We start from the raw sequence: 26,537 nt of genomic DNA, 5'->3' as shown, positions 1-26,537 counted from the left end.
TTTTAGAATGTTTTTATCCTTCTGTAAGTTATGAAACGAAGTTAAATGGTGAAGAATTACCAAATATTCCTGTTAGTACTATTTCTGGTAAGAGTCCCACCGAAAAATGATTTCTAAAAGTATGACTAAATTTTAAAAGATCTATGAAGAAAATCTTAGGAATTACAAACCTGCTTCAAACAAACTTTCCTGTAAACTCATTCATACAAATTATGTATGATGCAGAGGAGCAAAGCAAAAGAAAAGAATTGTATATAAAAATAATTATAGCAATTTAGGTGAAAATGTAATTATAATCAATTACCTAAAATGCTTGTAATTTGTGCCTAATCATTATAACACAGTTAATTATTGATAGGTAATATACTAATTTGAATATAGAAGTTCTCTTAGTCAATTTCCACTTCACAGAAACAATTCTTTGACTCTTAGGAAAAATTCAACTGGTGGGAGCTTTTTTTGTGGATATACTGGAAAATATTTCATACCCCAAGCATTCAGGGTAACATAAATGTCAGTATGTATGAAGAGGAACTGAACTGGATAATGTCCATGCAATGTTTTTGTTCTATTTTAAAGAAAAGTAAGTTTAACATTTCAAAGAAGGAATTATGGGTGTGGTTTATACAAGAAAGACAATGACAAACTCCACACAATACTCCTATATTAAATAATAAAAAATAAACACCTTGGTCTTGCATTAAAAGACTGGCAAATGGCCGGGCGCGGTGGCTCACGCCTGTAATCCTAGCTCTCTGGGCGGCCGAGGCGGGCGGATTGCTCGAGGTCAGGAGTTCAAACCCAGCCTGAGCAAGAGCGAGACCCTGTCTCTACTATAAATAGAAAGAAATTAATTGGCCAACTAATATATGTACAAAAAAAAAAATTAGCCGGGCATGGTGGCGCGTGCCTGTAGTCCCAGCTACTTGGGAGGCTGAGGCAGGAGGATTGCTTGAGCCAGGAGTGTGAGGTTGCTGTGAGCTAGGCTGACGCCATGGCACTCACTCTAGCCTGGGCAACAAAATGAGACTCTGTCTCAAAAAAAAAAAAAAAAAAAAGAAAGAAAGAAAAAAAAAGACTGGCAAATAAATGAGAATGCATAATTTCAGGAGGCCATCTACTACAGTTATGAAAACAAATTAGAGAGTTCAGCATTGCACTTAAATTGAAGTGTTCTCATCTTTCTACTCTCTTATCATATAAGATAAGAAATCTAGATGTAAAAATAGAAACCTGTCTTCATAATAAGTCAAATATTCAAATGATAAGATGACCAGAGCAACAAATCCAACAGATTATCCATAATGGCTAGACCATAGGAAATTCTTTATTCAGACAAATAAGGAGTCATGCTTACGGTTCAGTATCTTAGAGAGATTATAGGAGAGACACACTACACTGCCTGACAGAAAATACACAATATACATTTACTGACTGATAAACTAGACACAGTAAATACAGGCTATAAAAAAAAAAAAAAAAAACACTTGAAACCAGGAATTCAAGACCTACCTAGGCAATATAACCAGACCCCATCTCTACAAAATACAATTTTTAAAAAAATTAGCTGGGCGGGGTGGTGCACACATGTAGAACTAGCAACTCGGAGGCTGGGCTGAGAGGACTGCTTGAGCCCAGGAGTTGAAGTTGCAGTGAGCTATAATCATGCCATTACACTCCAGTCTGGGCAACAGAGCAAGACCCTCTCTTAAAAACAAACAAACAAAAACACAGAAAACAAAACAAAAAAACTGACCAAAACATTTCTGAGACAAAAAAGAAAGATAATGAAGTTTCTAAGGGAAAAGTAATTTAATTACCATTTAAATATTCACTCTACTTGGAAATTCATGCTGAGGAGGCAGAAAATAAATAAATAAAAAAATAAACATTCACTCAACAAATACTATGTATTTGAATGAGAATGCCCCAAACTGACAAATATAAATATTCGAAGATTAAAATTAGAAGGGAGAATCGGAAAGCGGAGGGTAGCCGTGGGAGGCGGGCGCTCGGCAGCGCGGGTGCTCAGGCTGCCGTCCGCTCCGCCTGAAGCACCGAGCAGCCGAGCCGGGCCCGCCACCCTCCTCCTCCATGAGGCCCGAGTGAGGCGCAGGGGTTAGAGCTGGTCCGCGGCGCCTTACCTCCGCGTCCTATCCCGAGCGCAGCTGCAGCGGCCCCTGGAGAAGGAGGCGGCGGAGGAGGAGCATGTCGGACGGTTTCGATCCGGCCCCAGAGCAAACGAGGCCCCTGAGAGCTCCGTCTAGTTCACAGGATAAAATCCCACAGCAGAACTGGGAGTCAGCAATGGCTAAACCCCAGGTGGTTGTAGCTCCTGTATTGATGTCTAAGCTGTCTGTGAATGCCCCCCGAATTTTACCCATCAGGATAGTCTTCTAATTATACAGAATCCTATGAGGATGGTTGTGAGGATTATCCCACTCTATCAGAATATGTCCAAGATTTTTTGAATAATCTTACAGAGTAGCCTGGCAGCTTTGAAACTGAAATTGAACAGTTTGCAGAGACCCTGAATGGTTGGGTTGCAACAGATGATGCTTTGCAAGAACTTGTGGAACTCATCTATCAACAGGCCACATCTATCCCAAATTTCTCTTACATGGGAGCTCGCCTGTGTAATTACCTGTCCCATCATCTGACAATTAGTCCACAGAGTGGCAACTTCCGCCAATCGCTACTTCAAAGATGTCGGACTCAATATGAAGTTAAAGATCAAGCTGCAAAAGGGGATGAAGTTACTCGAAAACGATTTCATGCATTTGTGCTCTTTCTGGGAGAGCTTTATCTTAACCTCGAGATCAAGGGAACAAATGGACAGGTTACATGAGCAGACATTCTTCAGGTTGGTCTTCGAGAGTTGCTGAATGCCCTCTTTTCTAATCCTATGGATGACAACTTAATTTGTGCAGTAAAATTACTGAAGTTGACAGGGTCAGTTTTGGAAGATGCCTGGAAAGAAAAAGGAAAGACTGATATGCAAGAAATTATTCAGAGAATTGAAAATGTTGTCCTAGATGCAAACTGCAGCAGAGATGTAAAACAGATGCTCCTGAAGCTTGTAGAACTCCGGTCTAGTAACTGGGGTAGAGTTCATGCAACTTCAACATACAGAGAAGCAACACCTGAAAATGATCCCAACTACTTTATGAATGAACCAACATTTTATACATCTGATGGTGTTCCTTTCACTGCAGCTGATCCAGATTACCAAGAGAAATATCAAGAATTACTTGAAAGAGAGGACTTTTTTCCAGATTATGAAGAAAATGGAACAGATTTATCAGGGGCTGGTGATCCATACTTGGATGATATTGATGATGAGATGGACCCAGAGATAGAAGAAGCTTATGAAAAATTTTGTTTGGAATCAGAGCGTAAGCGAAAACAGTAAAGTTAAATTTCAGCATATCAGTTTTATAAAGCAATTTAGGTACCAGTGATTTAGCAGAACACAGGAAAGCAAGAAAATGTTGTCACACTTATACCAAATTAAGGATGTTGAGTTATGTTACTAATGTATGCAACTTTAATTTTGTTTTAACACTATCTGCCAAAATAAACTTTATTCCCTATAACTTAATGTGTATATATATATAATAGTTTATTATGTACAGTTAATTCCACTGTTTTGGCTGCAATAAAATCGATTTTGAAATAAATGAAATGTTGAATTTTGCTAGCTGGTTAGATGCTTACCCTTTAAATTCTACTTTTGAAGGGGAAAAGTCTTAGTCTGGAAATACATATTATTGCAAAAATGTAGCATCTCTTTAAGGTTAAGAGTATTATAGCTTTCCTTTTAGTTTGACATGTAATGTCTCAATAAATTAAATTTCAGAATCATGAAAGTCTAGCACTAAAGTCTTGGAATATATCATTAACAACTGATTTACATATGCAGATGCTATTTGATACCAAGGGCTTTTAAAATGTCATTTAAAGAAAGACTTAGAGAACTCCCAGCTAAACAACCAAGACTCTTCACTGAGAATTTATTCCAATTCTAGAATTGCTTTTTTTTTTTACTTGACTAATTTCATTACCCTAAGGTGTAGAACATTATGTGCTTTATTTATATGGCTTTCTCATTTTTATTTTGTAGCATGGGTTGCATTGACTTTTTTACTAGAAAATTTTACTAGATATTTGTCATTCAAGTTTTCATCTGCTTTATAATTGATACACCTTGAAGATCACTTTTCTAATACTTTTATTATGTGGTACCACCTCAACCCTATTTAATATTTTTAAATATGTCAAATCTTTTTCCAACTAACTAAAAAATAAAACTTATGTATAAAAAAAAATTATGTCTTTTATTCTTGTTCCACAGCTGTTATTTCCTTTATTGATAAAGATCTATAAATTAGTATGTTTTTAGAGGACATTTTTAGAGGACAACAGATTTATTTGAAGACTTAGTAAGGGAACAGGATTTCTTCTTAAGTTTAGAATCCTTAGGGATACAAAACATACTGAACTTTAGGGTCATTCTCTCATGAATAATTCTTACTAACTGCCTACAACCTACAACACAATGAATGGTAGATACAAAGACTAGCACTAGAGGGCATATTCTCCTTCTTTCCTTTTTGCAGTGCCTGGCATATAGTGAGTATTTAATACATAATACACATGGAGTAAATCAAAATAAAATACTAACTTCTACTTAATAAGTAGGCATTTATGACCTAGTATGTATACGTGTACGTAAAACTGTGTTAAGTACTGTGAGACATGCTGATTTTATTACTGTTTCATGTGTTTACAGTCTTTCCTACCAGCTAGATTACAGATCCCTAAGAACAGAAACTGCCTTATACACTCCATAATACCTAACAGTCTATTTCAATACATTTTTGTTGATGGACCAAAACAATCAATCTTATCTGCAGGATGCCCAAAATTTAATTTGGAAAAAAGACAAGCAGGTAAGTAGAAAAATACTATGCAACTGAAAAGCATTATAGCAAAATAAAGGAAAAGTCAGTATGTGAGTAGAGATCAGTTAAAGAAAACTTGTTAGAGACAATTTCATGCAAGGTACCAGTACTGTCTGAGCTCTAGAGATAATTAGGAAGGCTGCTACAGGTAGATGTTTCCTTGTTGAATTCTGTCTTTTATCAGATATGATTTACAAACTGATACAGAAGCGGTTAATCAATAAATATATTAATGAGAAAATTTTAGTTTAGTTTCAGGGAAAGAAATAAAAACTGCTTTCTATTTCATCCACTTAAATTAAAAAAAAGTTTACAAAAGAATATGTATTAACATAACAATACAATTCTTGCCTTTGAAATGCCTAATGAAAAGTCTAGAAGAACATATGCCAAAGTGGGTTTTTTTTACAGGAGGAATTATCATTTAAAGTTCCCCCATCTAACTCTAAAATACACTAGATTTAGAGCCACTGATATTTATGGTACTGAAGCTGGAGGAATAAATGACAAGGCACAAGCAGCATCTGAAAATGTGATAAGAAAAGCCTATGTCAGAACTCAGAGGGCCAGGAATATTTAAGAAAGGGGAAACAAAAAAATGAGATTGAGAAGCAGTAGTCTGAGTAGGTAGGAAGGAATGAAATACAAATATAGTTCTATGGAAGCAAAGGGATAATGGAAAATAGGATTTTAAGGAGTTAAATACTTCCTAGTAAAAATGGCAGAGCGAAGCCAGATTTTATACAACTCTTCTCCCAAATAAACACTAATTCTTTTATAGTGATTTTGTGTATGCCATGGAACCGTTCTAGGTACTTTATAAGTATTACCTCACTTAACTTCTAACAGTAACCCAGTAGGTAAGAACTATTATCAATATTATGTTAACATTTAGAAGCTGATAACTGGCAAAATCAGGATTTTAACCCAGCAGTCTGGTTTTATCACCTGTGCCCCTCACCAGCAGGCTATACAACTAGACAAAAAAAGCAAAAGATAAAATAACATCCCAAAACAATTTGGTCCTATCTTTCAAAATTTCAAATGCACATACTCTTTGACATTGCAATTGCATTCTGGCAATTTATTCTGCAGATGTACTCACACATGTACAAAACTATTAACTAAATTCTGGTAAGTATAAGACTAGAAACAATTTAAATATCCATCAATAAAAAAACTAATTAATGGACTAATATGGAACAAATTCCTGGATATTTTACCCAGTGGAAATAAAAAAGTAAAATGTGAGTAAAGTCTCTAATGTGTTATGTATGTATATTTGTTCATATATCAGCAGATATCTCTAAAAAGATACTGAAAAACAGTATAGCAACTGTGAGATGACATGTCCAGGCCAACTGTAGGCCCAGTAAGGTAGTAGGGAATAGAGATCTAATAAATGAATGTCACAGCAAGCAATGCCCCATATGGTACTATGTAGAAGAGGAGGCTGATGGGCTCTCCCCTTTCTCCTTTCCCCACCAGCCTAATGACACAAAACTAACAAAATCTGGGTTCTGAGCTCTTCCCTCCTAGTGGGTTCCTCACACCAAGTGAGCTACAATTACCACCAACACATGAAGAACAAGGGAGACCCTGGGAAACAATATCCACTCATATCCCTATATCTTTATCTGGTTTATATCCTTTGTATTATTTTGCTTGTTATTTTAGTACAATTCTGTACCGCAACTAAACTTTTCTTGCCAATCCTTGAACACGAATTAGCCCTTTGCAGTCAGTCTGGCCTAAAACAACAAATATGAACATATACTAGAGGAAGAAAAAATAAAATAAAATGAAATGGAAAAAGAAAGTATATGTCGTAGTCTGTTTGGGCTGCTATAAAAAAATATACCATAAACTGGGTGGCTTATAAACAGCAAACATTCTGGAGTCTGAGAAGTCTAAGATCAAGGCACTGGCAAATTTGGTGTCTGGTGAGGGCCTGTTTCCTGACTCACAGATGTGTTCTCTCATGGTAGCTGCTCCCTTGGGCCTCTTTTATAAAAGCACTAATTCCATTTATGAGGGCTCTGCCAAAGGCTCCATCTCTTTATACCATCACCTTGGGGTAAAGATTCTAATATATGAATTTTAGGGAGACACAAATATTCAGACCACAGCAGTATGTAAGCATGTAAAAATCCAGATAGAGAAAGCAATGTGGGGAAAAAATATAACTTCACAAACCAAAGGAAATACCCTACATTTTGGTGCCACTTAATAACATATTGAATAAAACAAAAGATCAAAGGTAAATTGAAAAACCCTATTTAATAGTAAAATCCAGCCAATTAAAAGAACAAAGTAAATTCAGAATTCAAGATAAGAGTCAAAAATTTCATAATAGTAAATAAAATAGAAAAGAATAAAATCCTAATAAGGTAGAAACATTAACATGGCCACAAAGTGAGATGTGGGGGCAAAGAGCAAAAATGGATTAGCGATGATTTCCTAATATCCTACTGCAATGTTTTCATGGACTATCTTCTAAATCTTAAAGGAATCTTTTTTTTTTCCCTCTTTTTTTCTTAAAGGAATCTTTAAGGAAATATTCTCTCTAGGTGTGAAGAAAAATTTGTCTAAAATTCAATGATTACTTCAATCTTCCATTTCTTTTCTTCTCTTATTGGCAAATTAAAGGAAACTAAACATTTTGTGATTAAAATAGCATATATAACAAAAATATACTAAAGGATTTGCATAGAGGGTTTCTGAAATGATCCTTTCTTATTGAACAATGGTTAGTTATGGATAATCAACATTCACTGAGCAACTATTACTTATTTAGCATAAAGCACAGGGCCTAGCTCAAAGCTGTAAAGGGCCAAACCTTGCCTGCAATAAACTCACAGTCCATCAGACATAAACACATACATTCAGAAATTTCAAAGTATTACTCTCTAATTTCAAATTGTCCTCACTCTAGTATACATGGATTATTTCTGGAACCTTAAGAATTAATATACACACATACACGTAATTCTCATCACTCTAGTATACATGGATTATTTCTGGAACCTCAAGAATTAATACACACACACACACATACACACACACACACACACACAAATTGAGGGAAAAGGGAAGGATTTGGGAAAAGAAAGGCCAATTTTTTGTCATGCCATGACATGGATAGGGAAAAAAGTGTGTGGGGGAGGGAAATCTAGGCCTTGGAACTAAATCCTTTTCAGAAAGAAAAGAGCAAAGATATGTCTAAAAGAGGCTGAGAACCTGGTAGTTGTTCTGGTATATTCAGATATGTTCTAGCAAAAAATATCAAGAATGAAGTTAAGAATAATTAATTCTGGGTCCTGGGGAAGAGGAAGAAGATTGGAAAAAAATCTTATATGGCTAACTTAACTAAATACTGTTTAGACAACCAAGTTACTCTGCATTTCTGGGACCACCAATGAAGGAGGTGAGGAAACAAGAGTTAATACTTGGAAGTTACAAAATAAGAAGAGCAATGAATGGGAGCCAACAGGAAAAAGAAAGATATAATTTATTTATAGGTACCTTGTTGAATAGTGAAAAAAAGACATAAACAGCTATTAGTAAGCAAGGCACAGTACGTAAATAAGAACCAACTGTTAAATATTTATTAATACAAATTGAAGGATATAAAAATGCCACAAAATTTTTTTTTAATTTGCTTGTGGAAGGTAGCCTCTAAGATGATGTCAATGATCCCTGCCCTCAAAGTGGTATTCATCCCTGTGTAGTCCCTTCTCCTTGACCGAGTGCTTGTTTTTACCAAACTGAATGAGGCAGAAGTAACAAGATGTCAATTCTGAGATTAGGTTATAAAAAGACAAAACTGGCTTCCATCTTGGCTTGTACTCTCTCCTGCTCTCTTCTGGATCACTTACAACCTGGGAGAAGCCAAGTGCCACAATGAAAGGCAGCCCTGTTGAGAGGTCTATGTGGCAAGGAAGCAAGGCCTGACAATAACCAGAAGTGAACTTGGAAATAAGATCCCATCCGACCCAACCTAAGCCTTCAGATGAAACTGCAGACCCAGCCAATAGCTTGAGGATAATGTCATGAAAGACCTTTAGTTAGACGAAGCACTCAACTAAGTCACATCCATTCCTGACCCATAGAAAATGTGAGACAAATGTTTGTTATTTTAAATTTGGGGGTAATCTGCTATGCAGGGATAAATAATGGTGACATTGTTTGATTCTGATAAATGTATAAGGCATTTATACCAGTTTTCATTTACTTCAGTTTGTGTGTACTCAAATATCATGTTCCCTTCCACAATTCTATCTTTTCTCCTGTATTTCCACTCTTCTTAAATATCAGCTAGTATTTTAAGCTAAGAGTTACCTAAACTTAGTCCTATCTCTCCATTTCCACAAAGCTCTAGTAACTTTCCTCAAAGCTCTAGTAACACTGGACTGCCCTCCATTTCCTGATCATGTGAACTTATAGGGTCAGAATAAATAAGTGATCAATAATGTGATACTACTCATGCTTAACAAGTAAAAACTGTATAAAAGTATAAACAGTTTAACCAGAGCTATACTAAGAAATAATAAAAATTATTCCTTCAATATTTACCTTTGAGGAGGGAGAGCAAATGGCAAAAGGAAAAAAAGAGAAAAGTCAGCTTTTATATAATACATATGCATTGAGGGAAAGGGATATATATATTTATGTGTGCGTGTGTAATTTTCTATTGCAGAATTCATTCAATCATGATCATTTTTTAGATGTTAGTAGTTTTATATTAAGTTTTAACACCCCTTCAAATGCAGATCACTATCCAGTGAAAAGTAAAAAGGCAGAAATAAGAACTCCTAAATTTTCAATCTGACTCCTGAAACAATTGTCAGTATAGAGCCCCTTTGAAAGCAATTAAAAAAAAAAATTACTGCGGTATTTCCCAAAATGTTTTCATGAAACAACCAAACTGAAAATGTTAATAAATATTCTTTGACAAAAGGTTTCTCTTAAAGGCAACTAAACTTAGGAAATACTGGATTAAGCAGATTTCTTTACTGCAGAACTTGTAAGGAAGTCCCCTTTTCCACTAACATCTACTTTTATCTCCAAAATCTATTTTAATGTCCAAGTTGAGGTGTACAGTCTAGAAACCACTGTGCCATACACATGATGTATCTGTAATATAATAAAGGAGCATATCACTGTACTTTCAATTCTAATTCTCTCTCAGATACAGATAATCAATAATGAATTAATAATTGCATAATTTTATACTTTTTTTTTTACATTTTTCAGGGAAAACTTTATATGATGATTTTATATACCACTAACTACATGGAACCAAGAAACTTCCGAAAGATCTTTTTATTATTTATCTAATCTAGACATTGAATGGTTAACACGGCTGATTCAATACATTACATGAGATTTTCATCTTTCGGGAGTATTCTCCCACTATCTAAAAGATTTTGATAGGCACAGGTATCTCTGCCAGCAAGACAGCAGCTACAAAACCCTGCTGAGACAAATAAAGGGTCATAGATAAAACAAAAACCAGTGCTCAAAACCCTGCAAAAGCACATTCTTAGACTTCAGTACAAAAAAGCAGGTTGGAGGGAGGAGGTAGTTGAGTCCAGTTGCCAAGAAAAAGTAACCTGATAATAAAATCTCAAATTTTTCTGATTTTAAGAATTAACTACAGTAATTTAGGACTTAAAACCTCTCTGGGGGGGGTGCCCCTGAATAATAGCTGACACACTGCTAAACTCTACAGATTCCTCCTTAGTCTTCTGTTATACTTTAATAAGGCTTTATTTTCTATTGTCTTACCCAGCCTACATTAATGTAGGTAAAGTAAACTCTTCCATTTTCTGTGACCCTATGAACAAACCTGTCCTAACATGTTTAAAACATTGTGTTACACTTACCTACTCATATGTATTATTTTTGCATTCGTTAATTCTCTCCCTTCTGCCTCCACCATACTATGAGTTCTCAAAGGCAAGGGTCCATCTTGGGTTGTCACTGTGCTTATAGTATTTAGAACACATTGGACAGTAATCAAATGTTGAATGGGAGGAACCTACAAGTATGATTTAGCTTCCAAGTAAGACTCAGAAATAGATTGCCAATTCTTTGTCATCTGTGGTCAGAGAAATTAATTTTTCCATATCCTATCTGACTTACTACAGGAGTAATTTTTCCATGTCATATCTGACTTACTAGCTAAACTTCCTAGTTGCATCCCAATGCTGACCTAACCCAGGGAACCTCCCTTCTAGCGAGACAAAATAACCAGGACTGCTTTTAAGTTTCCTTTGCAGAGGGAGTGGAAATCAAATTACATAATCAATAGCAGGCAATGTTTTGTTAAAACAACATTAGCATTCTAGCATAAAACTACTGCCACAAAAGGAATTCCTTTCCCTAGTAAGAAAGACTACCAATGCATATAAGGTTCTTAGTAATTTAGCTACTGTGGTAATAAAGGCAGACAAAAAGATAGCATTGAAACTGAAGACGAAGTAAAAGCCAGCCAGCTGGAGGTGTTTTTTTTTTTTTTTTTTCTTTTTTTTCCCCTTCTTTCTTTTTTGGAGCGCTGCCTTGTATTTCACTGAAAGTCCAAAAGCTAAGTCTTGACCATATAAGGCTTTGGGATTCCCATAGATTTGGCTGAGGAAAAAGTCCAATCTAATAACCTTAAAATACATGAAGAGAACACAGGTACTAAACTGCCATGAGAAGGTTTGCTTTTTAAATTCTAGTTTCATTTAAACAAACTTTCATAGATTATCCCAAAAATGTTCCTGCAAAACATTATGATAAATTGTTGAAATTTTCTTTAAAAAAATTTTTGATGGAAATCTTCCTAAAGTCTATCATATATTCCTTCATCATTTTAAACACGTACAAAAAAAAAAAGTAATTTTTTTCTATTAACTCATTTTGGCATCAACTATTAAATTCTGCTGTTATACAACAATGTCCTTGTAGCCAAGACTTTATGCAGCTAAAATGATACCTAATATGCATTCTGGGAATGTTTGCTTTTAATCGGTTTTCTGCTTTCCATCTTGCTTTCAGCTGTCACCTCTTAAAATTACCTTCCATTCTAATTGATAGCTCTTAATTTGTCAAACATTTTTTTAAAAAGGCCTAAAATAAGACTACATAGAAATTATAAGAGGACTTCTGAGTAAAAAGTACTCGTGCATGTGTGGATTCTGCAACTTCTGTGCCAGTCCTATGAGTAATGCTTATTTCTCAGTATTTTTTAGGTCATAAAGTTTCCAATATGAGGGAGAAATTATGCCCTGTAAGATGTAGAGGACTGACTGATAAGCAAGTAATATCAAAAGTGACTACTGCTTTAAAAAGAAAACTAATAAATGTTATTGGCAATGTTTTCTTTGCATGGAGGTGATTAAGAAGAGCAATCACGTGAAGCAACTCCCGTAGATAATTTCAGAGTTTCTGGAAAAAAACAGTGGTAACTCTAGGAAAACATGGAAAGGCCCTGAGCTAACAGTTTGTCTTTGTGTTATTTATATCTTATTTACAACTCTGCATACTCATGACTTTAAAATAAAATATGCTAGTAAATCACCTTTTGATTTCTTTTGTAAGTACTATAAAACAAAAAAGGGTGGAAGAAGTTCATTTTACAAAACTTAGTAATGTGTAAAGCTCAATGGAATAGTCATGTCTGATACAAATGAAATATTGTCTGATACAGCTATTAATAAGGGAGTAAACTATACAAAGACACTGAGGTAAACCCCCAAACTCTATTTTATCACAATAATCAACTTCCTCCTTCCAGATAACATCTTTCAGAAGAAAACCGTTTCTTGACTTTAATGCCCTTCACCAGCACTGCTACACTGTTCAGATCTTTCCAACAATTACTGAATATCTATCATTTGTTAGGTACTATACGCTGGGCATAGAAAAATGAATCATGACTGATACAGATCCTTATGACATACATGATTTTAACAGGGAGCCAAAGAGAAAACAAGATCATCTTTGATTAATATGGCAAGTGCCAAAATTTCTAGGCACTCGGAGAACTGGCAATAGCCTAAGTAGGAGTAAGGCTTCTAAAAGAAATCTAATCTATGTTTTTAAGGATAAAGAAATGGTGATGGTTAAAATAATTGTTTAAAAAAAGGGGGGGGGAGAGGAGCAGCATATCAAAGAGCATCCCTCTATATCCCAAAAGATACATAAATAAAAACATAAAAATATTTCCTTATTCTACCTTCCACATATCACTCCTCTTTCCCTCACATTTTACTATGAAAATGTTCAAACATACAGCAAAATTGAAATAATTTTACAGTGAACACCTATATACCCACCATCTAGATTCTATTCACATGTTACTACTTGCTTTAGCACATATCTATCCACCTAGTTATTTCTTTACACATCCACTGTTAATGCAGCTACTTTGAAAGTACCAAAAAAGTAAAATTGTAGAAGATACTTCTCCCTAAATAATTCAGCATGAGTATCAAGTGGAGTTCAATATTTCATTTGTTTCATTTTCTTTTGATGTAAAATTTAGATACAATGAAATGTAAATATCTTAAATGATATATATTCACTGTGTTTTACCACTGAGCATAATAAACCTGTGTAATCTAAATCCCTATGAAGATTTAGAATATACCATCACTAAAGAAAATTTTCCCATGTCCCTTTCTAGTCAATTTTCCCCATTCAGAGGCAACTATTGCTCTGTTTTCTCTCCCACCATAAACAGAATTTGGGCATTCTAAAATTCCATGTAAACAGAAACCTAAAGCTTACCCTTATTTTGTGAAAGGCATATTTAAGCAAAATGTTTATGAGATCCATTCACGTTGCTGTGGGTATCAAGTAGTTTATGTCTTTTTATTGCTGATATCCCCATGTCTAGTAGTTTATCTGCTCCCCCTCACTGATAAAACATCTGGGCTGTTTCCAGTTTTCTACTAGTAAGAATAAAGCTACTATGAACATTCTGGTACAAGTCTTTTTAGAACATACATTTTCTTTTTCTCTTGTATAAACATAAGGAATGTAATTTCTGGGCAGGTGCATGTTGATTTTTATAAGAAACTGCCATTTTCACAAAGTAACTGTACCAATTTACATCTCTACCACCAATGAGAGTTCCAATTGCTCCAATATTTGTCAATATTTGATGATGTGAAGTTTTTTCATTCTGGCCTCTCTGATTTAACACTCCTCCTCCCTATTTAATATAATTGGCATTGTCTCATACCATTCATCTTATTCTGCATGGTATTACTTATGTACTTGCCTTGCCTCTATTAAACTGTATACTTCTTGAAGTTATTATGAATTGTGTTAGCCATCATTTTCCCCCTAAAATATTTATAATAGAGTGCTTTACATATGTTGGAGCAATAAATATCAGTTTAAATAAATTGTTTAATAAAACTTATTTGCCTTTCCTGTTCTCTTAAAGTCCAAAAAGCAGATCTGTGAAATAAGGTTATAGATAATCAAGGATTGGCAATTACCCTCTGATCTTATCCTAGTCCTCTGCTAAAATACAAAACATCCTTAAAATCATTTATTACAATGTCTATCTTATAATGGTATCATATCTACACACATAAATATAGAAACATACAGAAGAATAGAAGGTCCATGTAAGCTCCACAAATGCAGGGATTTTTGGTCTATTTTGTTCACTGATGAATTCTAGTATCTTCCACATAAATAGGCACATAGATATTTGTTGAATACATACAACATACACATTTCCATAAATGTGCCTTTTTAACAAATGGCAATGAACTTAAATCATGAACAACAAAACTTCTTACAGTTACAGTTTTAACAGTCTTAAGCCTAATAACCATGGATATATCCTTCCAGATATAGATTTAGGTTTCTGTTAAGGATTTTAAAATATTTTTCCAAGGTATATCTTCACACAATCTGGAATAGAAATTCTCTTTCATGTAAATACATAACTTTGGGATGCATGCACACTGAAGTTTTAGGGCAAGAAGAGGCTCCTGAATAGTTATCCCAGAGGTAACAAACAAACCTAGCAATCAATGAGACGTCATATACTATTAGTATAGAAAGACTGTCCACCTATTAAAAACCCTCAATTTAACTATTCATCTGGGTTTCTATGCACCAAACAAATTACGAAGGCAATTTCCAAAAGTTTGATTCTCTTCAAAGCCCTAAGATGAAGTCTTTGAAACAGGTCATTGTGAAGAGAATTCTTCAATACCATTAAACATTTCCTGAACGTCTAGCAATCAGTATTCTACTCCTGTGCTGGGTGTTAAGGCTACAAAGAAAAAAATCAAGGAACTTATATTTTAGTGGAAGAAAAAGTCAACTAAATAAACAATTACAAAACTGTTACGGAAATATGTAACAGTACAAGAACACCACATGGTCCATAGAAGGAAGGCCCTAGATCAGGAACAAATTAGTATAAGGTTCTTGGCAGAAGTAACTGCTTCAAATATCTGATTATATGACCCCCCCTAAAATAGGTGTCAATCCTGAAGGAAAATGTTAGTAGTAATCACGCTCAAGAGTTAGTTTTCTCCACAGCAAAAAGTCCCTTTTAGGAGTGTTCCTATGGTTACTGAAGGACAGTTGAAGGGCATTTGGGTTGTTGACATGACAGTTTAAGGGCATCTGAGTTGTTCTCAGTTCTTGGCTACTACAAAGCAAGCCACTATGAAATTTTACATACAAATTTTTGTGTGAATGTGTTTTCATTTTTCTTGACGAAGCAAAAAAAAAGCTTGCTTCTACTTAACTTGTTCCTTGCTTTTTGAATGGTCTCATTACAAAAAAAAAAAAAAAAACAAATCCCCACATATAGGAGAACTGTATAGCTTCTTTAAAGGTAAATATTACCATGAAACAATAATAACAGTTATTTACTAACTAGAAATAGAATCTGCCAAAAACAGAAAGAAGAAAATGAAAAAGGAAACAAAAGCAAAGCAAAAATTGGATTAAGAGCCAAAGACATGCTACTGAATATTTTAATTTAATCACTCAATAATTATTTGCTGAGAATTCACTATGAGCCAGGCACTATGACAGACAAATGCTTGACCTTCACTGGTAGACAAATAAATAAATAATGCATAATTACACCATAAGAGAAAAGGCATGGAATAATAGGGTGCTAATAGGGAAAGAAAAGTTTCAGGAGAATATAACAAGGAGTCAGGAAAGACTTCTTTCAGGAAATTACAAAAAAAAAAAAAAAAAGAGAGAGAGAAAAGAATAGGAGTTAGTCAAGAGAAATTGAGGATGACAGGCAGATAGACTGTCCCAAGCAAAGGGAATACATACAAGGGCTGGAGATATGAATGAGTTTAGCATATTTAAGGGTCTGAAGGAAGTGTAGCTAGAACACAGATGAACATAAGGAAGAGACTACAAAAGTCAGCAGATCCTGATAGGTCTTGTCAAGGATTTGGGATCATATCTCTTAACAACCTTGAAACTACTTCATATGCCTCACAACTCTTTTAAGAGGGATACAGAAATTCAAAGCAGATTTCAATAAAGTGTATAATAAGCGTTCCTAACAAAGAACACCATTTCCTCTGTGCTGCAACCGTTACTAAGAATATCAGTACCAATGCTTAATATGAAAATGTTTCCTCTTGAGCCCTTTCATTAGTATTTTGTATATCATTTTATACAGTCAGAATTTCATCTACTTATCATAATAAACTGGTCCAATTTCTCTAGAAAATTTATGCTGGAGTCTTGAAATCTTTGGTCCTTCAAACTGAAAAAAAAGTGACATTTTTATTTTAAAATTTAATAAGATTCAGTTCAACAAGCATTCATTTGCCTGATACACAAAAGTTACCAATTTTCAAAGAGATAAAAAAAAAAGATGTCAAACTTCCAAACTTAAAAAATTCTTGTGTCCATGCATTTACCTCATAAAGTCATTTTTAAGTGATTATACTTAAAATACCAATCAAGCAGAAGCTAAATTTTTGTATTATACGTTGAGCATTCCTAATCTGAAAATCTGAAATCCAAAATGCACCAAAAGCTGAAACTTTGAGCACTGACTTGACCCTGTAAGTGGAAAATTCCACACCTGACCTCATGTGATGGGTTGCAGTTAAATCGTAGGCCCACAACCCATAGTTTATTCAGCTTCCAGAAAGGAAGAAAGACTCTCCCAGCCCCCGTTAGCTGCAATGTATCTTTTATTAACATTCTCAGATTCTACTACTCAAGCCTGTCCACAAAAGATAATAAAATGACACCTGTATGTAGGAAAATTATTACTTATTTGTAGCATACAAATACAGTCAAAAATCATGATGATGTCAAACAACCACAGATATCCCCATGGGTGGCTGAAATAGGGAAGCCTTCACCTTCTGATGGTTTAAGGTATATAAACTTTGTCTCATACAGAAAATTATTAAAAACATTATATATAATTACCTTCAGGCTATGTGTATAAGGTACATATGAACATAAATGAATTTTGTGTTTCCACTTTTTTTCAATTTGGTGTTTCATCTCCAAGATATCTCATCATATATGTGCAAATATTCTAAAATAAAAAAAAAAAAACCCAAAAATCTGAAACACTTCTGGTCCCAAGAATTTTGGATAAGGATACTCAACCTCTATTTTAAATACCACAATCTGGATCTTGATACTTTAATTTCGTGTCTTGCTTTCTGGTTTCATGTTTATATGCTATCATTTAACTGTTTGGCTTATTACAATTACTTCTTTGAGAAAGCAAAGGTAAATACAGTCATGAATTCACAGCTTTTCGGAAAAAAAAAAGCAAAACCATATTAAGCACCATTACTATCTAGCATCTGACCCATCTTTCCCTCTACTCAATAACTCTGCCTCTCCCCCACACATCAGATTTTTCCCCTAAAAATCTGCCTATTCACATCATCTACAAAAAAGAAAGTGATTACTTTTATGTAAGTTTTCCCCCTTTTCCCCAATTCTGAAGGACAAGAATAAAATGATGGCATTTATATGCAGAGCTGAATTAACACATTAACTGCCATATGAGTTGTATTTAACTCACTCTAGTTTTGAGCCCAGGGCCTCGTGAAGCATCTGTAACTCACACGTCTCTTCATCTTGTGAGCCATAAGAATTATTTTTCAAGTTGCATATAACTCATGCACAGAAAACAATAAAAAATAACAAATTTTTCATTAAATGAGCATCATTTTGTTTTTGAAGTTTTGATTCTATTTTTGTAATAAAACACAGTGGCCCCAAAGAAATAATTTTTTTTTCCTAGTGTGGCAGTCAATGTGTTCAAACAGAGAAAATGTTCTAAATGACAAAAGTCATTTCAGATCCACTCATCATTCATCCTATATCCCCAAATCGACCAGAAACTCAAAGCTAGATATTTTCAATACGTGCCCCTAACAAATAAACCTCTAACCTAACAAACCTGTGCCCCACATCTAACAAACAGTCTGGAACACAGTAGTTACTCAAATATTAGCTCCCTTTCCCCTTTGGTGGGAAAGGCTGTGCTAGGTACTTTCACATATACCATCTCATTTCATCCTCCTGAGGACTCTATTGCAGAGTATTATTATCCTCACTTAAGCTCTGAAGAGGAAATGATTCAGATGAAGTAGTTCATTCCAATGGTAGAAGTTCTTCCCTTTCTATTTTACTATAGCTCTCTATTCCGTGGACACCTATATCCCCCTACAATATAATGTTTTATTAAGCAATTAGCTGCTTAATAAACTTGAAAATATCTGCAGCTTTCACTTGCTCCATATTCAACTCTGGAAGGCAACAGCTCTAGGTAACTGGCGCTTATGAAGGCCAAAAGGTGATTTATTCAACAACAGTCTGTGCAGTACACAGAAGTAGAGAACTAGGTGAGAAAAGAAATGTTGTTTAATTCTTCAAAACACACTGAAGCATTTTCACTTGGAAGTGAAAACCAAGACCACACAAAAGGAAGTTCAAATATAAATACAAAAAATATTTCCAAAACCTAAAATAATGAAATTCATGTCCGAAAATCTATTTTAACACCTTATATGCAGTAATTCAACTCACACATGTCTTGGCTAATCTTTCTTCCAGCTGCCATGTTACTAAAATAATCTTTCTTCACTTATTCTACTCACGTTTATCATAGCTATTATTTTCCTGCTTAAAAGCTTTCAAACATTCTTTAAAGGCTATTCTGCAAAACTGTGTAAACATTTTAATAAAATAAAATGAAAAAGCCTACTAAAGTGATCATCATCAGAACTTAGTAACACACAATTGCGAGCTTGAACTAAAATTATTCAAATATCCTATTCTAGAATTTTCTTTTTTCTTTTTTGAAAGAGAGGCATACCGTACATATAGTACATTCCAAATCTCTTTTTTTTTTCATTCCTGATCACCATTTTTGAGGTTTATATCATCCCCATTTGACAAAAGGGTAAACAAATTTAAAAGAGTTAATAAAAACAGAGAGCTAGTAAGTGGTACAGAGGAGTTAAACCTAAGACATGGAACCAGTGTTCTATCTAGATGCCTTCCTGCTACTTTTAGCCTTAAATTTGACTCTATTTGTTATTTGGTATTATAATTATTTTTCCAGTTAGACATATTTTTATTTATTCATTGGATAAAGTTTTTGCTTCCTTAATTCATGTATGTATTTTTAATTACGATTTTCAACCGAGCCATTTTCTGTAGAAGAAACACTAAAATAAATTGTGGAACAAACTGATACATTTTTTAACTTACATGCTCTACCTACATCAAATACTAAAAATTATCCATATCTTTATATTCAACTAAAACAGGCAAATGATGTGTACAGTATAGGTGAGGACAGAGTAAAACAGATTCCCATTTCTAGTGGACAATTAGATTGGTATAACTCTTTGGAAGTAATTTGGTAACACTTAAACTAAGTTGGTTTAACATATTGCTTCACTTTGACCCAGAAGATTCAGTTTTGAGAACCTAAGCTAAGGAAATAATCCTACTTGCACTGAAAAAATTCTTATGCATCAAAATGTTAACGAAAATATTAGTGTCAGAGCAAGCATGCAATAAATATTTGCAGATTGAATGAATAAATAAATGAATGAGCTAGGAATAATGAAAACCTAGAAACAGAATTGGAATGGTTAAGAAAATTATAAACATCCAAATTACTATTATTTTATGATAAAAATTAAGAATATCAGCTAAATGGTAAGTGGGATAAAAATTATACCTACAGTAAATCACAAGTATATTAAAAAACCCACAAACATGCAAAGTATATAAAAAATACACGCAAAGTACATAAAAATACACAAACACATAAAAACAAGGCAAAGGAAATATATCAATATATTAACATAGGGTAAAGGGCTAATGGTAATTTTTTTTCTTTCTTTCCTACTTCTTTTCCAAGTTTTCTTTAGGGCAGCTATATAACCATTAATTTTTTTTTAAAGTTAAAAATCTCACATATTTAGCAAATATTGATAAAAAATCAGCTTGCTTTCATTGTTTATTGTATATAAGACTGATTCTATAATTCTTCATAAATTATCTAAGTTTCTTTACATCCACACATAATTAAATTTTAAAATGTATTTCATTAATATATAAATATCTGATTACTCTCACTCAAAGGGCTCTTACATAAACTAGTGTAAGAGAGGTGGGAGGAGTATAGTTGTCATCTAGAAGAAAGCTCTTATGAAAAAGATTTAAAAGAAAGTTAAAATGTCTTTTGATATATTTGCTAATTACCTTAAGAGACTATTAAGACTAGGCCCTGTCCTTCTCTTAGTTTTACTGGAACTCATTTGCTCATGATTTTCAATTTACAATAAACATATTTTGGCTTTCAAAGAGAGCTAAAAAGATAAAACTGAACCCCAGAACTGCCTTCAAAATTAGGGAAAAAAACTTCTGAGTTTCCAAAGACATTTAGCTTATCCTAACAAAAAGATCATCAAATGTTTTTTTAAAAAAAGGTTAAAATAAAACAAAAATTTAAAACTCATGTGGTACATTTCATAGGGAGGACCAGAAATAGGTAAACAGAGCCAGTGCCTAGAAGGGAAGATGAAAATTCATTCTACTATTGTCTACTTCCACTAATGGTGGGCTTAACCTAATTTTATTACTGTATATAAAAATAAATCTATCTTACTTTAAAAATTGGAAGACTGCTATACAGTACTCTATGGTATATGAGTTAATAGTGGTTCATAGTATTTTTTTTCAGGAAAATATTTCACTGATGTTTATTGGTTTATTATAAAGGGTACAACTCAGAAACAGCCAAATGGAGGAGATGCATAGGGCAAGATGTGCACAGGAGGGGTGGAGAGCTTCCCTGCTCTCTGATTTTGTTATTTTTTCTAAGTAGATATTCATATTATCTATAATAATGACAATTTTGTCTCTTTCTTTCCAATTCAGACATATCTTACTCCTTTTTGTTTTTATTAGCTTTGTCCAGGGCTTCTAGTACTGTGTTAAACAGCAATAAGGTAGGCATTCATTTTTAATTTTTTTTGTATTTCAAAATATATGGGGGTACAAATGTTTTTGGTAACATGGATTGCTTTTGTAATGCTTGAGTAATGGCTGTAAGTGTGCCCATCACCCAGATGGTGTTCACTGTACCCGTTAGGTAGGTTTTTGCCCATCCTCTCCTCCTACCTCCCCCCTGCTTGATTTCCAATGACTTTTACTTCCCTTCGTGCACGTGTGCTCATGGTGTAGTTCCAATAGCGAGTACACGTGGTGTTTGTTTTTCTATTCTTTAGAGACTTCACTTAGGATAATGGTCTCCAGTTCCACTCAAATTGTTGCAAAAGACATTAATTCACCCTTTTTTTATGGCTGAGAAGTATTCATGGTATACATATACCTAATTTTGTTATTCCACTCATGAATTGATGGGCACTTTGGTTAATTCCACATCTTTGCAACTGTGGATTGTGCAGATGTCTTTTTGGTAAAATGGCTTCTTTTCCTTTGGATAAATACCCAGTAGTGAGATTGCTGGATAGAATGGTAGGTCTAACTTTTAGTTCTTTGAGGAATATCCGTACTGTCTTCCACAGAGGTTGTACTAATTTGCAGTCCCATCAACAGTCTATAAGTGCTCCTTTCTCTCTGCATCCATGCAGCATCTATTGTTTTTGGACTTTTTAATAAAAGCCATTCTAACTGGGATAAAGTGATATCTCATTGTGGTTTTAACTTGCATTTCCCTGATGATAAGGTTCTTAGTATTTTTAATGGAACAAAATCCATTAATAGCCTAAGGAGCTATCAGATTGCTTGCCATAGTAAATTTTTGAAGACTAGATTTCTTCATAAAAATGGGTCTATGGGATTGGAAAATATCTAGTTAGGACACTAATTCATAATTGATTTTTCCTATATAAAGCTTTCTTTAAATGTTAAATTTTACAGTTTCTTGCAGAGTAAAGAGTAGAATCTTTCTTAAAAAACCATTTCTATTTAAAATAGGGTGATGATTTAAAGCACTGTATTTAACTATTTTTAATATTTCAGATCTTCAAAGGGCATATTGTTTGTAGTACAGTATGCATCTATTATAACTATCGTACCTAACTAGGCTCTAGCTTTACTTTTATTCCAAAATAGGAAGAGAGCAGTTAATAACAGAAGACCCAAAATGTCTTTGAATTTTTTGCTGAAACTAGGAACTGCTTTTCTTGTAGTCTTTTCATTTTTTTTATCTCCCTGTCATCCACAGTCCTGTAAAACGTAAAACTTCTAAACTTGGAATCAGATTATCCAGTAAAAACAAACAAGCTTTTAGTAATGGAAAAAATGACTTAATGTGAGAACAGAAGCTAGCAGAAAAGCAGGTATACGATCCCAGATACTTAAACTGAAAATGAAACAGAAGCATTTAATAAGCTTTTATGCAATGTCTTCTGATAAAAGGAACATTTTAAAAAACTTAATGGAAACATAAAATACTAACATAAGACCTGTGACATGTTAGCTCTGTGTTATACTTTAGTCATTACATGTTCAGTTAACATTTCAGGTAAAGGTATTCAGAATCAAGGGCTGATAATACAAATATTAACCACACACCAACAGGATCCTCAATTTCTTTTTCTTTTCTTTTCTTTTTTTTTTGAGACAGAGTCTCACTTTTGTTGCCCGGACTAGAGTGCCATGGCATCAGCTTAGCTCACAGCAACCTCAAACTCCCAGGCTCAAGCGATCCTCCTGCCTCGGCCTCCCAAGTAGCTGGGACTTCAGGCATGCACACCATGCCCGGCTAATTTACATATATATATATATATATATATATATATATATATATATATATATATGTTTAGTTGGCCAATTAATTTCTTTCTATTTATAGTAGAGACGGGGTCTAGCTTTTGCTCAGGCTGGTTTTGAACTCCTGACCTTGAGCAATCTACTCGTCTTGGCGCCCTGGCCTCCCAGAGTGACCACTGCGCGGTCCTCAATTTCTTTTTCGATACCACCCATGATTATAAACATTAAGCCCTGGGACAGCACAACATGTTAGCTAGCAAAAGTAAAACCTTAATGTTCCCTGGCTGCATTCAGGGAAGTTTCTTGGAACACCCCATGGCTGTAGCTTTAGGAGATAACTGGCCTACTAGATTTGTTTATGGCCTATCGATCATCCTACAATTAAGCAGGGATTCCTAAGGATACCACAGGGATAAAATCTGGTGATTCATTCAGGTGTCAGGCAGGTGGGAAGCAGGAGGAGGGGATGGGTATATTCATACCTAATGAGTGTGGTATGCACCTCTGAGGTAGTATGCTGAAATACAAAAAACAAAAAAAACCAAAAACCTGGTGATTCAAGTAGTCCAGAGGCACTATAGTGTTTAAGAGAATAGTGTTTGGTCAAAATGCTCAGGTTCAACTCCCAATTCTGCAATTTATAAGCTTTGTTGTGACCTTGAAATCACAATTGTAGTTCATTTTCTTCACTAGTATAATGGAATAATATGAATAATACTTACTCCATATGATTAATGTGATAATGTAACTAAGACAGTCTATTATATCCTTAAACACTATGTGTTTACTATTTATTATTCTAACCAAACAGGTCCCTCTGAAGACTCAGAGATACTAATTCCCACACTTGTTATTAAAACTTGTTACAGTATAAAGGTAAAGTTCTGTATCCCAAGAGTAGCTTTAACGTCATATTGTTTTTATAATGAAAAGGGGAGGAATGATTTTACTGACAACAAATCATATTTATCATCTGGATAGGGATAAAGAAGAAAGAAATTTACTGGGTGAGAAAAGGGCCTATTTGAGTTAGTCTAAAAGACCCAACTTAAATATAATGGGATGGGATAACTATGACATCTAATTAAAATGAACTTTAAAAAGTATAGTTCAAAATATAATCTCCATGAATTACTCTGTTCTTTAAAAAAGCCTTCTTCTGATCTTATAAGAGCTATATAAAATTAAAATGCTTTAAATGTAGTTTATTGACTATGAATTTCATGCTGAAAAAAGTTAATGCATTATTAGAACATGTATATATGTACACATACACACACAAACATCTCCAATTTCAAAGGCTAGTCATAGTACAAAGATGAATATTAACTGTTCAAATTATTTAAAAATTTATTAGCTTAGCATTAAGTATATGTTAACTATTAAAATACAGAATGTAGCTAGTGGCTAAAAAAATTAATATTACTGATTTGAAAAGGGAAAGTAGCAAAAAAATTTATTCCTAATGTCTTGGTTTCTAAGACAAATCACTTTGTAACTTAAGCACAGAATTCTAAAGATTAGTATTATAACATATTGATCCAAAAAACCCTACTTTTTGAGTAAACAGAAAGCTTACAGCATCAAATAAAATTAAAGAGAGCCTGAAAGGAATATTTTCATCTCTAAGGTGAAATAACAAAATGGCTTGCCACCAGCTATGTCTTAACCTATTTTCTGCTACTACTTAATTAATCTTCCTCCAGTAGACCTTAGTTCATTTAATCTACTGTTAAAAATTCACCAATTTATGAATTAAGTATATACTTCCAGGCTTGCTACGATCCATCCTCCCAATCTTTTTTCACATATTATTTTTCCATTTGCTAAAACCACACCTCCTCTAGGCCCAACACCCTGATTCCATTTTCATCAATTGGGTTCAGCTCCTTCCTCAAGACTTACTCCACTTCAGAGCATTTAAAAGACTACAAAATTCTAGCAAAATCTGTTTATCCTCGTTTAATGAATCATCTCTCGAACATATTGATCATAGAATTTTTTTCCTTAGTATGCCTTTTTTTGAGACAGGATCTTGTTCTGTTGCCCTGGCTAAAGTACAGTGGCAGCGTCATAGCTCACTGCAGCTTCCAACTCCTGGGCTCAAGCAATCCTCCTGCCTCAGCCTCCTGAGTAGCTGGGACTACAGGCACGAACCATCATATCCAGCTAATTAAAAAAAATTTTTTTGTAGAGACAGCATCTATCTATTGCCAAGGCTGGGCTCAAGCTCCTGGGCTCAAAAGATCCTTCCACATCAGTCTCCCAAGGATTACAGGAGTGAGCCACTGCCCAAGCCCTTAGCATACCTTTTAACATCTTGTAAAACACCAGTTTTAGACTGAAAAGCCATAGAAGAAAAAGATCTCTTGACTGAACTGTTGTAATAGCTTCTGGAACTGGCCTTCAGGCAGACTCCCATTTTCCCCCTCCCCCCCATCTTAACTGGTTCTGCACATAGCAGTTGTCTTAAAAATGCAACTCTGATTACATTAATGCAATTAAAACACTCCAATGCATTTCTAGAGCTCTTAGTATGGACTTCACGAGGTCTCCCGGATCCTACTAGATCTTACCTCAACCTACCTCTCAGTAGCCCTTGTCCCACCATTTTTCCCTTCACCCACACTGGCCTTCATCTAGTTCTTCCAATGAGCCTTGCTTCCTCCCTCCTTTCTCTGAAAGGCTTTTTATATGTCCTTTGCTCTGGTCAGAATCTATTTTCTCCACCTTCCAGCAAGAATCTATTGTATCTCTAGCCTCTACTAACTTTATCAAGTTACATCTATTCATCATTCAGTTCTCATCTCAATTATCACTTCCACAGAAACTCCATCCAAACTCTCAAAACTTTTTGTTGCCTTACAACATTTTATACTTTTCCTTCAAACTACTTACTACAACTTGTATTGATATGTTTAGTTAATGACAGCAGGGTCTTATTTTGCGAATCTCTGTATTCCCTAGCTCCTAGCACCAAGCCTGACACATATAAGGCACTCAATAAACGTTTCTAAATAATGATAGTACAATCACCAACTAATCAGTGTAAGAGAACATCTATCATCTATAAATACAAATTTTAACATTTTTATAATGAATCAGTTTAACAAAAAAAACCCATAGCAGTCTCTTGTGAAATTTTAGCTTTAAAATGTGTATTAATCCAGAGTAAATGTTCCCACTGCTATTATATATGTATAACCCAGCAAGAGATAAACAAATTTTAATATATTTGAACACATTTGAAATCTCACATATTTGTTATGCCAGAGT

At 34.3% G+C, this 26,537-nt stretch overlaps 1 protein-coding gene and 1 pseudogene across 6 annotated transcripts in view; one reads left to right on the top strand and one right to left on the bottom strand.

Moving 5' to 3' along the window:
• Positions 1–26,537, bottom strand: part of PPP1R12A (protein phosphatase 1 regulatory subunit 12A) — a 144,651-nt gene that overhangs the window by 100,861 nt on the left and 17,253 nt on the right. The window lies entirely within an intron of this gene.
• Positions 2,136–3,694, top strand: LOC105863370 (polyadenylate-binding protein-interacting protein 1 pseudogene; annotated as a pseudogene).

This window comes from Microcebus murinus, chromosome 10 (genome assembly GCF_040939455.1).
Source record: "Microcebus murinus isolate Inina chromosome 10, M.murinus_Inina_mat1.0, whole genome shotgun sequence".
Taxonomy (NCBI): domain Eukaryota; kingdom Metazoa; phylum Chordata; class Mammalia; order Primates; family Cheirogaleidae; genus Microcebus; species Microcebus murinus.
The sequence above is the reverse complement of the archived record's forward strand: the minus strand, read 5'-3'. Positions and strand labels throughout refer to the sequence as shown.